At 66.0% G+C, this 13,527-nt stretch overlaps 2 protein-coding genes across 4 annotated transcripts in view; both read left to right on the top strand.

Moving 5' to 3' along the window:
* The window catches only part of LOC102064389 (dystrobrevin beta), a 164,548-nt gene that overhangs the window by 136,161 nt on the left and 14,860 nt on the right, over positions 1-13,527 (top strand). The gene's annotated exons all lie outside the window — the stretch shown is intronic.
* DNMT3A (DNA methyltransferase 3 alpha) overlaps positions 4,549-13,527 on the top strand; it is a 44,580-nt gene continuing 35,601 nt past the window's right edge. For 2 of the 3 annotated variants that reach the window (XM_074536310.1, XM_074536309.1), the window contains exon 1: positions 4,549-4,709. The gene's annotated coding sequence lies outside the window, so the exon portion shown is untranslated. Of the gene's footprint in view, positions 4,710-11,582; positions 11,954-13,527 lie in introns of those variants that run through there. The other variant, XM_074536311.1, reaches the window with a different exon arrangement.

Genomic DNA, 13,527 nt, shown 5'->3' with positions numbered 1-13,527 from the left:
ACTGCCAGCACACGGTGACACCCTGGCACACAGTGACACTGCCAGCACACGGTGACACTGCCACCCTGGCACACAGTGACACCCTGGCACATGGGGACATTGACACACGGTGCCACCAGCACTCCCCAGGCCGTGTCACCAGCCCGGTTTAATTTGGAGCCGCCCCCAGCCATGAATAATTAATCCTTAATTAACCCCATCCCGCCCCAGGGACCCGCCCTGCCCTGCAGCTGTCACCGTGTCACCGTGTCACCACAGTGCGGTCACAGGGCTGGCTAGGACCCCAGGGACACCCCAGTGTAGGGGTGGCAGCAGCGCTGGCAGGGGACACTGCCTGGGGACAGCAGGGGACACGTCCTGCCCGGGGAGGGGGACAGGGCTGGGGCTGAGCTGCTCAGGGGCACGGTGGCTCTGGGGACAGGGGGACACCTCCGGGACACCATGGGGACACCATGGGGCCCCTCAAGCTGCAGGGCATGGAGCTGCCACCCTCGAGGGACACAGTGGCTCTGGGAACATGGGGACACCGTGGGGACACTGTGGGGACACTGTGGGGCATCTCGGCCTGCAGGGGATGGAACTGCCACCCCAGTGGGGCACGGTGGCTCTGGGGACAGGGGGACACTATGGGGACACCATGGGGACACCACGGGGACACCATGGCGACACCATGGGGACACTGTGGGGCATCTCAGCCTGCAGGGGATGGAACTGCCACCCCCGTGGGGCACAGTGGCTCTGGGGACATGGGGACACCACGGAGACACCAAGGGGACACCGTGGGGACAGCAGGGCCTGCTGGGGAAGGTGGATGAGCCATGGCCACCCTCCTCTTCCTCTTCCTCCTCCTCTGCCCAGCCCAGCCCATGGGGGGCTGTTCCCCAGCACGGGATCAGCAGGTAAATCCCAATCCCAATCCCAATCCCAATCCCAATCCCAATCCCAATCCCAATCCCAATCCCTGCTCCTGGGATCAGGGGGTAAATCCCAATCCCAGCCCAATCCCAATCTCAGTCCATGGGAGTTGAGGGTTTAATCCCAATCCCTGCCCAATCCCAATCCCTGCCCATAGGATCTGGGGGTAAATCCCAATCCCTGTTTATTGGATTTGAGGGCTCAATCCCAAACCCAGCACACCAGGACTCTTCCATGGGATCGGGGTAAATCCCAATCCCTGCCCATGGGACCTGAGGGTCTAATCCCAGCCTATTAGGACCCAGCCCATGGGATTTGCAGGGTCTATCCCAGCTCAGTGCAATCCTGCCCATGGGATTTGAGGGATAAATCCCAATCCCAGCCCAGCAGGACCCAGCCTGTGTATTTGGGGGATCAATCCCAATCTCTCCAGGACCCAGCCTGTGTGATTTGGGGGATCAATCCCATCTCACGAAGACCCTGCTGTGTGATTTGGGGGATCAATCCCATCTCACGAAGACCCTGCTGTGTGATTTGGGGGATCAATCCCAATCCCAGCCTGTGTGATTTAGGGGATCAATCCCAATCCCAATCCCAGCCTGTGTGATTTGGAGGATCAATCCCATCTCACCAAGACCCTGCTGTGTGATTTGGGGGATCAATCCCAATCCCAATCCCAATCCCAGCCTGTGTGATTTGGGGGATCAATCCCATGCTCTGCCCCTTCCCAGCCGGGCTCCCCATCAGCTCACCCCGGGCAGTGAGCAGGGCCTGTCCCGCAGGGAACAGCCGTTAATTAGCATTGTTAATTAATGCGCTATTCCGCAGTGCCCCCCTGTGCCCCGGGAGCTCCCAGCACGTTGGGAGGGCCAGGACAGCCCTGCCCAGGGGCCCCTCTCGGGGCTGCGCTCGCTCCTGGCACAGCCGGGCACAGAAAGGCACAGCCGGGCACAGCCCGGGCACAGCCAGGGCACAGCCAAACACAGCCAGGGCACAGCCAGGGCACAGAAAGGCACAGCCGGGCACAGCCAAACACAGCCCAGGCACAGCCGGGCACAGCCGTGGCACAGCCAGGGCACAGCCCGAGCACAGCCAGGCACAGCCAGGGCACAGCCTGGGCACAGCCGGGCACAGCCCGGGCACAGCCAGGGCACAGCCAGGGCACAGAAAGGCACAGCCGGGCACAGCCCGGGCACAGCCAAACACAGCCAGGGCACAGCCAGGGCACAGCCCAGGCACAGCCCGGGCACAGCCAGGGCACAGCCAGGGCACAGCCAGGGCACAGCCTGGGCACAGCCGGGCACAGCCAGGGCACAGCCAGGGCACAGCCCGGGCACAGCCAGGGCATAGCCGGGCACAGCCAGGGCACAGCCTGGGCACAGCTGGGCACAGCCAGGGCACAGCCCGGGCACAGCCAGGGCACAGCTAGGGCACAGCCAGGGCACAGCCAAACACAGCCAGGGCACAGCCATGGCACAGCCAGGGCATAGCTGGGCACAGCCGGGCACAGCCCGAGCACAGCCAAACACAGCCAGGGCATAGCCGGGCACAGCCGGGCACAGCCAGGGCACAGCCAGGGCACAGCCAGGCACAGCCGGGCCCTGTGTCACAGCCTGGCAGCCCCAGCGGTGCCCAGACGGTGCCCAGGGGGTGCCCAGGGGGTGCTGGGTGCTCCGAGGGTCCCCCCAGAGTCCCCCATCCTCAGCACCCACCTGGCCTGGATCAAACCCGGGGTCTGGGCACTGGAACAACACCTGGGGCAGGTGCTGGGAGGGCACTGGCAGCTCCCCACAGCTCCCCACAGCTCCCCACAGCTCCCCACAGCTCCTCTGGGGTCTCGGCAGCTCCACAAGCCCAGCCCTGAGCCCCCTGAGCCCCCCACTCCTCCAGAGCTCCCCAATTCCAGCCCTGAGCCCCCTGCCCCGAGCCCATTTGGGTTCCCCTGGCAGTGCCCCATTGAGTTCTCCTGGCAGTGCCTCACTGGGCTCTCCTGGCAGTGCCCAGTTCCCCTGGCAGAGCTCAGCTGGGCTCTCCTGGCAGTGCCCATCTCTCCCAACGGTGCCCATCTCAGCTCTCCTGGCAGTGCCTATCTCTCCAGGCAGTGTCCATTTATGTTCCCCTGGCAGTGCCCAGATGGGCTCCCCTGGCAGTGCCATCTCTCCTGGCAGTGCCCAGTTCCCCTGGCCGTGTCCAGCCCTCCAGGCAGTGCCCATCTCTCCTGGCAGTGCCCAGTTCCCCTGGCAGTGCCCATCTCTCCTGGCAGTGCCCAGTTGGGTTCCCCTGGCCGTACCCAGCTCTCTGAGCCCAGCCCTGCTCCCGCTGCTCCCCCAGGCCCTTCAGAGGGAACTGAAACCCCTCCCCAGAGTGCCCCGGTGCCCCCCAGGGCCGGCTGCTGCTGTGGGGTCCTGTGGGTCCCTGTGGGTCCCCGTGGGTCCCTGTGGGTCCCCGTGGGTTCCTGTGGCTCCCCGTGGGTCCCTGTGGGTTCCTGTGGCTCCCTGTGGGTCCCCGTGGCTCCCTGTGGGTTCCTGTGGGTCCCCGTGGCTCCCTGTGGGTTCCTGTGGGTCCCCGTGGCTCCCTGTGGGTCCCCGTGGCTCCCTGTGGGTTCCTGTGGGTCCCTGTGGGTTCCTGTGGGTCCCTGTGGCTCCCTGTGGCTCCCTGTGGGTCCCCGTGGCTCCCTGTGGGTCCCTGTGGGTCTCTGTGGGTCTCTGTGGGTTCCCAGGGCTCTGTGTCCCCCGAGGGCCCCCAGGGTCACTCTGGGGTCCCCCCCAGCGTCCCCTGCCCGGGCAGGATCCGGGGGTCCCTGCAGCCCCCGGGGTGGGGCAGAGCCCCCGAGATGTGCTGGCAGTGCCAGGGGTGGGGCTGGCACCGGGCACACGACTGGCACCAGTGTGGGGACAGGGGGAGAAGGGATGGCCTGGCATGGCCTGGCTGGGCCTGGCTTGGCTTGGCTTGGCTTGGCCTGGCATGGCTTGGCCTGGCTGGGTACTACACAGCTCTTGACCACACTTGGCTTGGCCCGGCCTGGCTTGGCACAGCACAGTTCAGCACATCTCGGCATGACACTGGATGGCCCTTGGCTTGATCTGGCACGGCATGGCTTGGCACGGTACAGCTTGGCTTGGCACTGCACAGCCCTTGACTCCGCTTGGCTTGGCTTGGCTCAGACCAGCCTGCTCTGGCTTGGCATGGAACGGCTTGGCTTGGTCTTAGCATGGCAGGGCTTGGCACAGCACGGCTTGGCACTGCACAGCAAGGTTTGGCATGGCACGCCTTGGCATGGCACACCGGGTTCTGTCCCTGTCCCAGTGCAGGAGCTCAGCTCTGTGCCGTGCCGTGCCATCCCCTGAGCCGTGCTGTGCCAAGCCAGGCCGTGCCGGCGGTGCCCGTGCCGTGCCCGCGCTGTGCCATTCCGAGCCGTGCCATGCTGTACCGTGCCATGCCCTGAGCCGTGTCCGTGCCGTGCCGTGCCCGTGCCGTGTTAAGGCATCCCATGCCGTGCCGTTCCCGTTCCGAGCCGTGCCATGCCCGTGCCGTTCCATGCCCTGAGCCGTTCCGAGCCGTGCCGTGCCCGTGCTGTGCCGTGCCCGTTCCCGAGCGGTTCCGCGCCGTGCCCGTGCCGGTGCGCGCTGCCGGCGGGCTCTAGGACCGCGCGGCGGGCTCGGTGCTGCAGTGGAGGCGGCGGCGCTGCGGGAGGAGGCCTGGCCGGGCAGCGCAGCGGCGGCGGCGGCTCGGCGGGGCTCGGCACGGCTCGGCGGGGCTCGGCGGGGCTCTGCGCCGGGCCCGCAGCGGCCCAGGTAACCGGGACAGCGGGACAGCGGGACAGACAGCGGGACAGACAGCGGGGCAGCGGCACCGGCACCGCCGGCCCGGCCCGGCTCCGCTCGGGCGCGCTCGGCTGCGTTCGGTTCAGTTCGGATGATGCGTTCGGCTCGGTTCGGCTCCGTTCGGCTCGGTCCAGCCCCGTCCGGTTCGGTTCGGGTGGTGCCTTCGGAAGGGCTGGGGCCCGTCCGGAGGGGGTTCGGGTGTCTCGGCGGGGGTTCGGGTCCCTGCGGCTGAGGTTCGGCTCCCCACGGCCGAGGTTCGGCTCCCCCCGGCGCACTTCGGCTGCCTCCGGCGGGGCTCGGCCCGGCCCGGCGCGGCCCCGGTGTGTCCGCCGTCCCGGGCCCGCGGCAGGAAAACACGGCAGGGCCGGGCCCGCCGGGCCCCCCCGGCCCCGCGCCGCCCCCGCCCGGCCCGGCCCGGCCCCGCTCGGCCCGGCCGTGCGAGCGGGGGTGGCCGTGCGGCCCGGCCGGCCCGGCCCCCGCGGCGCCGCCGTGTCCTTGAGCGCGGCGCGGGCGGCTGAAGGGCAGCGGGGCCCGGTGGCACCGCGGGCTGTCCCCCCGGTCCCCTCCCGGCCCGCCGTGTCACCGCCGTGTGCCCCCCGGCGGGACGCGGGGCCGCGGCCGCCCGTGCCCTGCCCGCGGCGGGGCCCCCGCGGGAGCGGCCGGGCCGGGCCGGCCTTGCCCGAACTTGGGGGATTTTGCAGCAAAAATCCCCCCCGGGGGAGGCGCAGCGCCGCGGGGCCCGCGGGCGGGGGCGGCCGGGCCGGGCCTGCCGGGGCTGGGGGTGCTCGGCCTGCCCGCTCTGCTCCCCCCGGGGGCCCGGCTCCTTCCCCTGCCCTTCCCCTTCCCTTCTCCCCTTCCCTCTCCCCTTCCCTCTCCCCTTCCCTCTCCCTTCTCCCCTTCCCTCTTCACTTCCCTCTCCCTTCTCCCGTCTCCCTTTCCTTTTCCCTCTCCCTTCTTTCCCTTCTCTCTCCCTTTTCCCCTTCCCTCTGCCTTCTCCCTTTCCTGCTCCCTGCCCACTTCATGCTCTGTTCCCCCTGCATCTCCCCCTTGCCACTCACTGCCCACTTCCTCATCACTTCCCCCTTCCTGCACATTTTCCCTCTCCCTCTCACTTCCCCCTTCCTGCTCATTTTTCCCTTCCTTTTCCCTCTCACTTCCCCCTTCCTGCTCACTTCCCACTCCCCTCTCACTCCCCTGCCCCTCTGGCTTCCTGTCTCTCTCTTCCTTCCCCCTTCCCCATCATTTCCCTTTCCTTTTTGCTTTCCCCTTCCCTTTTTGCTTTCCTCTTCCCTTTTTGCTTTCCCCTTCCCTCTTGCTCCTTGCCCATCCCACTCACTTCCCCTTTCCCACTCCCTCCCCACTTCCCTCCCCACTTCCCCGCTGTCTCCCTCCCCCCTCATTTCCCCTCTCTCCCTCCTCCTTCCCCTGTCCCTTTCCCTCCCACCGCCGTTTCCTCCCCCCGCTTCGCTTTCCGGGGTGTTTCGCCTGCGCAAACCTGCGGCCAAATGAGATTTTCCTCCTCCCCCGGTTCCTCTTTCTGCCCTTTGTGTGACGTCGCCGGTGTCACGGCGGGACCGGCCGGGTTCCGTGCTGGCGGCCGCACCGGCGGCCACATCCCGTGGTGGCAGTGACCCCCGGGGGAGCCCCGGCTTGGGGTGGGACCGGCCCCGTGTGCTGAGTCAGCTCCAAACTTCCCAGCAGAGCAGTTCTGTGACACGGAGCAGCTTTGGTGACATGCAGAAGCTTTGGTGACGCCAAGCAGCTTTGGTGACACCAAGCAGCTTTGGTGACACCAAGCAGCTCTGGTCACACTGGGTTGTTTTGGTGACACCGAGTTGCTTTGGTGACACCAAGCAGCTTTGGTGACAAGAAGCAGCCTCTGCTCCCTTGTGGAACGGCACCATGTTGGTGCCTGCTGGCAGGCCTGGTGTGTCCCAGTGTGTCCTGATGCATCCTGGTGTGTTCTGGTGCATCCCAGTGTGTCCCAGTGTGTTCAAGTGCATCCCAGTGCATCCCAGTATGTCCTGGTATGTCCCAGTTCATCCCAGTGTGTCCCAGTTCATCCCAGTGTGTTCCAGTGCATCCCAGTGTGTCCTGGTGTGTCCCGGTGTGTCCCAGTGCATCCTGGTGCGTCCTGGTGTGTCTTGGTACAACCTGGTGTGTCCCAGTGCATCCCAGTGCATCCCAGTGTGTCCCAGTGCATCCCGGTGCATCCTGGTGTGTCCCAGTGCATCCTGGTGTGTCCTGGCACATCCTGGCGTGTCCCAGTGTGTCCTGGTGTGTCCCAGTGCATTCCAGTGTGTCCCAGTGTGTCCCAGTGTGTCCTGGTGTGTCCTGGTTTGTCCTGGTGCATCCTGGTGTGTTCTGGTGCATCCCAGTGTGTCCTAGTGGATCCTGCTGTGTCCCGGTGTGTCCCAGTGCATCCCGGTGCATCCCAGTGTATCCCAGTGTGTGCCGGTGCATCCCAGTGATCCTGGTGCATCCTGGTGTCCCAGTGTGTCCCAGTGTGCCCCAATGACGGTGGCTGGCTGTGTCCCTGCAATCTGGTGGCAGCCACCGCTGTACCCGCAGTCCCCGTGCCGTGCCACACTGTGCCATCCCGCGCTGTGCCGTGCCGTGCCATGGCAGCCACTCTCAGAGCCTCAGGCAGTGGATTTCATGCAGGAAGTTTTACTTTGGCTCATCCCAGTTCTCTTTTGGCCCATCCCAATTCTATTTTGGCCCATACCAGTTTTACTTTGGCCCATCCCAGTTGTATTTTGGCCCATACCAGTTTTACTTTGGCTCATCCCAGTTCTATTTTGGCCCATCCCAATTCTATTTTGGCCCATCCCAGTTTTGTTTTGGCCCGTCCCAGTTCTCTTTTGGCCCATCCCAGTTGTATTTTGGCCCATCCCAGTTGTGTTTTGGCCCATCCCAGTTGTGTTTTGGCACACCCCTTCCCGCAGCAGGGCGCGGTGCCCCGGGGCAGCGCGTGGGCCGGCAGGTGCCACGGGAGCGTGCCAGGCACGCGTGTGCCACGGCGTGGCACGGCACGGTGCGGGTGTGCTGGGGTGCCTCCGGGGCACGGGATGGGGTTGGGGTTGGGTTTGGTGGGATGGCTCCAGAGCCTGGCAGGGTTTGGGGTTGGTGGTTTGGCTTCAGGCCCTGGGATGGTTTTGGGTTTGGGTTTGCTGGGATGGCTGCAGGCCCTGGATTGGGTTTGGGGTTGGATTTGGGTTTGAGTTTGAATGGATGGCTGCAGGCCCTGGGATGTATTTGGGTTTGCTGGGATGGGTTTGAGTTTGCTGGGATGGCTGCAGGCCCTGGTTTGGGTTTGAGTTTGGTGGAATGGCTGCAGGCCCTGAGATGGCTCCAGGCCCCACTCAGTTTGAGTTTGCTGGGATGGCTCCAGGCCCTGGTTTGAGTTTGGTGGGATGGGTTTGGGTTTGCTGGGATGGCCCCAGCCCTGCTCAGTGTGGGTTTGGTGGGATGGCTCCAGCCCTGGTTTGGGTTTGGGTTTGAGTTTGGTGGGATGGCTCCAGGCCCTGGGATGGCTTCAGGCCCCACTCAGTTTTGGTTTGGTGGGATGGCTCCAGGCCCTGGTTTGGGTTTGGGTTTGCTGGGATGGCTCCAGGCCCCGGCAGGGTTTGGGTTTGGATTTGGTGGGATGGATTTGGCCTTGCTAGGATGGCTGCAGGCTCTGGACTGGGTTTGGGTTTGCTGGGATGGCTCCAGGCCCTGTGATGAGTTTGGGTTTGCTGGGATGGCTGCAGGCCCCGCTCAGTTTCTCCCCCAGCCCAGGAGGAACCCTCAGCAGGCTCCGCTCCCCCGGCACTGCCCCGTCCCTCTGCCCCGGTGCTGGGCTAGGTGTGTGCCGGTGGTGTGGGGCCGGTTCCCGTGGTTCACCACTGCTCCCAGCCCATCCCATCCTGCTGAGCATGGCTCCATCTCAGCCCCCAGCCCTGCCCTGGGTCCCCAGCCCTGCCCCAGGCCCCCAGCCCTGCCCCAGCCCTCCCCAGCCCTGCCCCGGGCCCCCAGCCCTGCTCTGGGCCCCCAGCCTTGCCCCAGGCCCCCAGCCCTGCCCCAGCCCTGCTCTGGACCCCCAGCCCTGCCCCAGCTCGGCCCCCAGCCCTGCCCCAGCCCTGCCCCGGGCCCCCAGCCCTGCTCTGGGCCCCCAGCCCTGCCCCAGGCTCCCAGCCCTGCCCCAGCTCGGCCCCCAGCCCTGCCCCAGCCCTGCTCTGGGCCCCCAGCCCTGCCCCAGCCCTGCCCCGGGGCCCTGCTCACCGGGATCAGACCATCTCCGGTTTTCTCCCCGGTAACGGAGCACGGGGAGCTCCTGGCTGCTCCCGGCGGGGCGTTCCCGTTCCCGGTGCTGCAGCAGGATCCTGTTCCTGCGGGATCCCCCGGCTGCATCCACCCTGTGCCACCTGCAGGGCTGGGCACGGCCTGGCACGGGGGAGCCGTACACATCACTGGCCCATCCCACCCCATAGCACCCCGTAACACACCATAACAACCCGTAACACCCCATAACACCCCGTAACACACCATAACACACCATAACACACCATAACACCCCATAACACACCATAACACACCATAACACCCAATAACACCCCATAACACCCCATAACACACCATAACACACCATAACACCCCATAACACCCCATAACACCCCGTAACACACCATAACAACCCGTAACACACCATAACACACCATAACACACCATAACACCCTAAAACACACCATAACACACCATAACACCCTAAAACACACCATAACACACCATAACAACTCATCCCATCTCACCCCATAACACACCGTAACACCCCATAACACACCATAACACACCATAACACCCCATAACACCCCATAACACACCATAACAACCCATAATACCCCGTAACACCCCATAACAACCCATAACACCCCATAACACACCATAACAACTCATCCCATCTCACCCCATAACACCTTATAACAACCCATCCCACCCCACAACACTGCATAACACCCTATAACAACCTGTAACACCCCATAACACCCTGTAACACACCATAACAACCCATAACACCCCATAACAACCCATAACAACCCATAACATCCCATAACAACCCATAACATCCCATAACACCCCATAACAACCCATAACACCCTATAACACCCCATAACACTCCATCCCACCCCATAACATCCTGTCCTGCCCATAACATCCCACTATCCCAGCCCATCCCACTGTCCCATCCCATTATCCCGCCCCATGCCCTGGGCAGCTTGGTGCTGCTCTGGCTGTGGGGCTGTGCCTGCCCGTGGCTGTGGTGTGCAGGGTGCTGGGGTGCCCTGGGGTGCTGGGGACTGTCCTTGGGGTGCCAGCTATTGGTCATGGGGTGCAGTGATTGACTCTTTGGGGTGCCATGGGGTGCTGAGATTTACTCTTTGGGGTGCTGTGATTTACTCTTTGGGGTGCCATGGGGTGCTGGGGATTTTTCTTGGGGTGCTGTGATTTACTCTTTGGGGTACCATGGTGCCATGCAGTGCAGGAAAACACTCCCTGGGGTGCCATGGGGTGCTGTGATTGACTCTTTGGGGTGCTGTGGTGCCCTGGAGTGCAGGAATCACTCCCTGGGGTGCTGTGGGGTGCTGTGCATCACTCTCAAAGGCTCTGTGGGCTGCCATGTGTTTCTCCCTAGGGTGCTGTGGGGTGCAGGGGTGCCATGGGGTGCAGTGACCCCATCCTTGGGATACCATCTCCATCCTTGGGGTGCCATGGGGTGCAGTGAATCACTCCCTGAGGTGCCATGGGGTGCAGTGATTCCGTCCTTGGGGTGCCATGGGGTGCAGTGACCCCATCCTTGGGGTGCCATGGAGTACAGAAATCACTCCTAGGGCTCCATGGGGTGCAGAGGTGCCATGGAATGGAGTGACTCCATCCTTGGGGTGCCATGGGGTGCAGTGATTCCATCCTTGGGATACCATCTCCATCCTTGGGGTGCCATGGGGTGCAGTGATTCCATCCTTGGGATACCATCTCCATCCTTGGGGTGCCATGGGTGCAGTGACTCTATCCCTGGCATACACCACAGGGTTTGCTCAGGGTCCCCAAGGTCCCCCCTTGGGGCCAGGTGTATTTTTAGTATTTCTGGGATCACCCCAGCTCTCGCTGGCACTTCACCCCCCGAGTCCCCCGGATGCTCCCAGAGCTGTGGCACGCAGGGGCCAAATATTTCACCCTAAATTACAGCCCTGGAGACGGGGTCAAGGCCACGGGCTGGGGGTGACTCAGGGCTTTGGGGGCGACTCGGCTTTGGGGGCGCACAGGCTGGGGGTGACTCAGGGCTTTGGGGGTGACTCGGCTTTGGGGGCGCACAGGCTGGGGGTGACTCACGGCCGCCGCTCCTGTCCCCTCTGTGAGTCAATCCCGGAGCCGTTCCGTGCTGCTGGCAAGGAGGAGGAGGAGAAGGAGGAGAAGGAGGAGGAGGAGGAGGAGGAGGAGGAGGAGCGCGGCGGTGGCAGTGACTCAAAGTGACAACAACAATAATAATACGCTGCGGCACTTGTCACGGGAGAGGCGCTTGGCCGGGGTCCCTCGTGCGTCCCCACGGCCGCCGGCGCACGGGGGACCCCGGCCAAGGCGGGGGTGTCGCCGCCGCTCGCGGGGTCACCCGGGGACGGGGGGGGGACACTGCGGTGACGGCGTCCCACGGGCACCGGGGGCTGCGGGGGACACCCCGCTCGCCGTCACCTAAAATGGCCGGTTAAGGTCCCTGCAGGCTCCCGGCTGCGGCACGGCACTGCCGAGGTCCCGATATATATATATATATATATATATATATAAAAAAAAAAGGAAAAAAAAGGAAAGGAAAAAAAAGCAAAAAGGCGGGATTTCGGGTGGGTTTTCCATCCATTTTCGTGCCGGTGGCTGCCGCGTGTCTCGCCCAGCCGGCGCAGGTAACCTAGTTCGGAACGCCTCTGCCGCCGCGCCGAGCGTGACTCGCCGCTCCTGCCGTGCGGCAGCGGCACCGTCGGGGCCCCCGGGAGGGCAGCGCCGCCGCCGCCGCCACCGGGGACACACGGGCCGCGCACGGGGGCCGCCGGAGCGCCGGAGCACCGGGCGGGCTCCGTGCCCGCGGCCGGGGGATGCCGCCGAGGCCGGTGCCGGCGGCCTGAGCCAGGGCACGGTGCCGCGGATCCCCCGGGCCATCCCGCGCCGTGCCGTGCCGTGCCGTGCCGGTAAGAGCGCGGGGAGCGGGGCCGGGTCCCGCGGGCCCCTCCGGGATGGGGCGGGCGGCGGGAGGCGGCCGGGCCGCGGCGGTTCCCGGCTTTGTTCGGCGGCCGGGGCTCGCTGCGTGCCGCGGGGTTTGTGCGCACAACAACTATTTTTAGAGCCTTCGGAGACCATGTTGGCTGGAAGCGAATCAAAGCCGCCAGCAGCGCCAGGCGGGCCCGGCCGGGAGGGAGGGAGGGGGGCTCGGCCGTGCCCCGGGGCTGCCGGAGGGTCCCCGCTGCCGGGGGGACCGGGGGCGGCACGGCGGAGACCCCCGGCTTGGGACCCCCGGCTTGGGACCCCCCGAGCGAGCGCGGCCGGGAATCCCCCGAGGTGCAGCCGCGGCGTCCCCGGTGCTTCCTTCCCGCTGCACGTGTCCGTGCCGTGCCGTGCCGTGCCGTGCCGTGCCGAGCCGAGCCGTGCCGAGCCGTGCCGTGCCGTGGGGCTGCCTGGTGGCACCGCCGCTGACAGGGGGGCAGTACGGTGGTCTGGGGGTGCGGGGGGTGCCGGTGCCAGCCCCGGCCCATCACCGACGGCATCCCGGTGCCCACGGGCCGAGCGTGCCCGCGGGGCGCTGGCGTGGGGTGGCAGCGCTGTGCCACCGAGGGGACCGGGGCTTCCCCGGGGCTCCCCGGGCTGCCGAGGGAAGGGGCCGGGGAGTCCCCCCCCCAGCGCCCGCTGTGCTTGGGGTACAGCGTGCACCCCACAGCCCCAATCTGCACCCCCACACCCCCACCCCAACCCTGCACCCCCAGCCTACGCCCACCCCCCACTCCCCCTGCCCTCCTCATCCTCATCCTCCCCCCCATCCCGCGGGAGGGGCCGCTCGGGGGGCACTGGGGCGGGGGGCTGAGCTCCCCGTCTGCCCCCCAGCACCCCAAATCCTGGGGGGCTGTGTCGGGGGCGGCTGCAGCCCCCCAGCAGCCCCCCCAGCAGCCCCGGGCGCGGGCCGGGGGGATGCCCTGGGCTGGGAGCGGTGCCGAGAGCGGCGTCCTGCCCGGCCCGGCCCCCCCGAGCCCCCGCCCGAGCCCCCCGCCCGCCGCTGGGAACGGCTGCGGCTGGAAAGCTCTAGAAACAAATTGCAGCTCCGGTGCCAAAGGCAACAGCAGCCCCGGCCATGGCGAATGCAGCGTTTGCCATAGCAACAGGTGCCGGCTGGCGCCTCCCCCCCGGCCCCCCGCATGCGGCCCCCGGAGCCCGCAGGCAGCGCCCCGCACCCGGGACCCCGCACCCCGCACAGCCAGCACCCCCAGACCCCACAGACAATGGCCCCCAGCTCCCTGTACCCAGCACCCACACCCTGCATCCCCCTGGGCCCCCGGGCAGCGCTGGGCACCCCTGTCCTGCACCCTTGGCACCCCAGAACCCTGCAGGTGATGGCACTGCCAGCCCCTCATTGCCAGCACCCCGCACATCCTGCACCGCGCACACCCTGTGCCTGGTACCCCACAGTGTGCACCCCAAACCCCACACACCCTGCACCCCAAACCCTGCCCTGTGCCTGGTACCCCACAGTGTGCACCCCAAACCCCACACACCC

This window comes from Zonotrichia albicollis, chromosome 3 (genome assembly GCF_047830755.1).
Source record: "Zonotrichia albicollis isolate bZonAlb1 chromosome 3, bZonAlb1.hap1, whole genome shotgun sequence".
Classification (NCBI taxonomy): domain Eukaryota; kingdom Metazoa; phylum Chordata; class Aves; order Passeriformes; family Passerellidae; genus Zonotrichia; species Zonotrichia albicollis.
Note: the sequence above shows the minus strand (reverse complement) of the source record. Positions and strands in the feature narration are given on the sequence as shown.